The sequence below is a fragment of the Lygodium microphyllum genome, chromosome 1 (assembly GCF_053477565.2).
Source record: "Lygodium microphyllum isolate KBCC chromosome 1, Lygodium_microphyllum_v1.1.10, whole genome shotgun sequence".
In the NCBI taxonomy this organism is placed as follows: Eukaryota; Viridiplantae; Streptophyta; class Polypodiopsida; order Schizaeales; family Lygodiaceae; genus Lygodium; species Lygodium microphyllum.
The window spans coordinates 79,324,470-79,328,220 of NC_141135.1; positions in this window are offsets into that span (position 1 = coordinate 79,324,470).

Sequence of the window (3,751 nt, forward strand, 5' to 3'; positions counted from 1 at the left end):
AAAGTCAAATTATCCTTGCACTAAATCCTAGTTATCTCTTAGGATTCCTATGTTATATGATTCCTTGTGGTTCATATTACTTAACCAATTCAATTATGCCTGTTTGCGACAAGGATGATCCTTCTAGGGTGATAAACCAAATCTAACGGGATCCAATTCGCGTAAACATGCGATTGCTTGCCGTTTCCTTGGTAAGGTAAAATTACTTACTAATCTGTACGCTAACTTTCCTAAGTCCCCCTAGGGTTTACCAATTAATCATGCCTACTACTTTGTAGTCTATGCTTTCGAAACTTATGCATTGGCGAACCATGCAATCTTTCCTTGGTGCACGATAATCTAGCTACAGCTTTTCCTAGGACCTTCTAGGTCTTACATCAATAGTCGTACCTACAACCTTGTTGTTTACCCTTTTTCATTTTATGCATTTACACCTAATTACGGCTCTTAACGATTGACCTTTTTCTCATGACGACTACGCAATTTCTAACATTCTCCTAGTCACTAAGTCGTGATGATACTCAAGCGAAAACTAGTGTTGCTCTATTCCATCGTATAACTATGTTGCAAGTCATACGTTCACTTTAGGTCCCTATTAGTTCTTTCCGAACGAAACCTTATGGTGCTAGACTTTCCTTATGAAATCATTATGAGAGGTATGTTACCTAATGTGCATATACGCTTAATTCACCATATCTAGGGTGGCAACTAATGCACATATAAACTCCGTTTCCTTGCTTAGGATTAGATTCTTTACCTTAATAAGGTACCATCTACATGCATCTAATTCTCTAATCGTTCAATCTTTCATAATGTTCAAAAGATGCATTTCTTTCAATTTCCATATGCTTTTAATTTAAAGGTAACATGAAATTTCCTTCCTAAGCGCGCCTAATCATTTCCTTATGCGGAATTAACACGGAAGAACCTGGACTTGTGGTGTCGGGGTGATGTCCACTTGCACATTTGGAGTCGAACCTCCCGCGGTTGCCTCCTGGGATCTTTTAGGAGCCATCGTAGTCGTAAATTCGACTTACGAGTTGCCTTTGTGTTCGTATGCGGATGGTTTCCTCTTCGGAATAGACCTTGCAACAAAGCTTCGGAATTCCCACGAACTCGATTCGGCGCGGTATTTGGACGGCTTGCGGATTTAATGTCTTTGTCCAAGTCTCGTCGTAGGCTCTTGTGAGGTCTTTATGGCCTCACCGTCTCCTTCTTTGGAAATCCCGGGGTCTTTAACGGATCTTCGGGAAGATGCCGTGGAAAAGGCCTTTCGGCCAAGTGGTGGGAAAAATTGCCCTAAAATGGGTGATAAAGGATGGGAAATAGGGCCGTGGGAAAGGACTTTTTTGGGCCAAAATGGTGGGAAATTGCCTTGCAATGGGTGGCAAAGGATTTGGGTCGTGGGAAGGCCCTTTAGGAGGCCCCCCTATGGAAGCTTCCAAAGAAGCTTCCAAAGGAGCTTCTGGGCACGTGGACAGCCCGTGGGACGTGGCGATGGCTGGTGGCCTGGCGAGGCGGACAGCGCGGCGGACGGGGTGGTAACTGCAGGATCCGGCGGCCAGGGCGACAGCAGAACGGCTGGCGGCGGGGCTGGGCGGCAACACGGCGGCGGGCTTCAACGGCAGCGGCGGCTTTCTGGCGGCCTCTCCTCTCTCACCTTCTCACACGACTTCCTCCTCTTCTCTCCCCACAGAGTCCTCTCCAGTCTTCTCCTTCTCGCAGAGTCCTCCCCTGCTCTCTCCTCGTGTGTGTCCCACACACGACTTCCTCTCTCTCTCTGTCCGCGGGCAGAATCCTCCTCCTCTCTCCTTAAACACACCCCCCATCAAGGGGGTGTTTATATAGGCTGTGGGGGTGGGGAGTGGGTCTCCCCCACGTGGGGGATCTTCCCATGCAATCTCCTCTTTCCCATCCCTCCTCACACACTCCCTTTCCTCCAGCCATGCATCGGCTGGGGGAAAAGGGATAAATACATAAAAAAAATTTGCCTTTAATTAATTGAATTTGCCCCTCCCAAGAGGGCGTTCCCGTGCGGTTAGCGGTTTTTAACACCCGGTTCGATTTACCATTCGCAGAAGCCCTATTTCTCTTGTGCGGCTCACACATTACGCGGCCTAATAATTCAAATGCGAGAGATACCCTTTGCACAGGGTTTGCACGGTGTGCGGGAAGTAATATTTACGGTACGGTACATGGAAATATTACACTGATGTAGTAGAATCTTTAGAAGGCCCAAAAATTTTTGCACTTTCATTTGTACCTGCATGTACATAAGGCTCCTGACAACCATAATCATCATTCATCAAAGTGATCTTCTTCTCATGCCATGATTTCAACTCATCAAATACCACATCTTTTGAGACCAATGTCTCATGAGTAGAAGGATTGTAGCATTTGTACGCTTTTTTGTCTTGTGCATACCCAATAAAGATGGCCTTTTCTGCCTTTGGATTGAGCTTCTTCCTCTTTTCATTTGGAACATGTACATATGCCAAGCATCCAAAAACCTTAAGATGACTGATGTTTGGCTTTATCCCATAAATCCTCTCATAAGGAGTCACCTCATGTATACCTACTATTGGTGTACGATTCATGACATACACTGCAGTCATTACAGCCTCTGCCCAATATGCATTTGGTAGGCTTTTCTCATTCAACATGGCTTTAGCTGATTCCATGATCACCCTATTTTTCCTTTTTGCCACACCATTTTGTTATGGTGTGTACCTGCATGTCAATTGCCTTTTAATTCCATGAGCTGCCAAGAAGTGATCAAAGTCTTTAGAAACATATTCTCCACCACTATCAGATCTCAAGCATGAGATGTAGCAAGCCAATTCTTTCTCCACATGTCTCTTAAAATCTTGAAAAGCATCCATGACATCACTCTTGTGCTTTAGCACATACAACCATATGTACCTACTATAGTCATCTATGAATGACACATAGTAACGTGATCCCCCAAGAGATGCATTCTATGAGGGTCCCCATACATCAGAATGTACAAGCTGTAATGGTCTTGTAGTAGTGCTTACATGCCTCACAAATGGAAGCCTTGATTACTTTTCAAATTGGCAAGACTGACATGCATGTCCCAATTCCATATGCTTGAACTTAGGAAGGCCAAGTACAACTTGCTTATGCTGCATATTCTTCAACTTTTGAACATTTACATGTCCAATCCTTTTATGCCATATCTCAATGTCCCTTATTGCAGCATTTTCATGTGAGTACATAGCAGCATTCAATGCTAGAATTTTCATATCCAATATTGTAAACATCCTGCCATTTCTTTTGCCTTTAGCAATGAGTTTGCATCCTTGACCATACTCTTCAATGTAGCATCCATCTCTATTGAATCTAACTTGTAGATTCTGTTCAGCCATTTGTCCCACAGAAAGCAAGTTTTTGGTTATGGAGGGTACATGTAATACATCATAGAGACTCTTTTTCCTGTGATCATGCATCATCAAGGGAACAGTACCTATATGCATAATGTCATGTTGCATATCATCCCCTGTGCAAACAAATCCATGAGCACCTTCTACCAATGTGTGAAACCACTCTCCATGAGGAGTCATGTGGTTGGATGCCCCTGAGTCTATATACCATGCATCATCTGCTTTGTCGTGTACAGGCAACCCTTTCTTCACATGTTGCATTGCAAAAAACCTGTCATTCTCCTACATACCACTAGAAGAAGCATAATTACCATGTTGCTTCCCTCTTGCTCTCTCATCATTCTGCT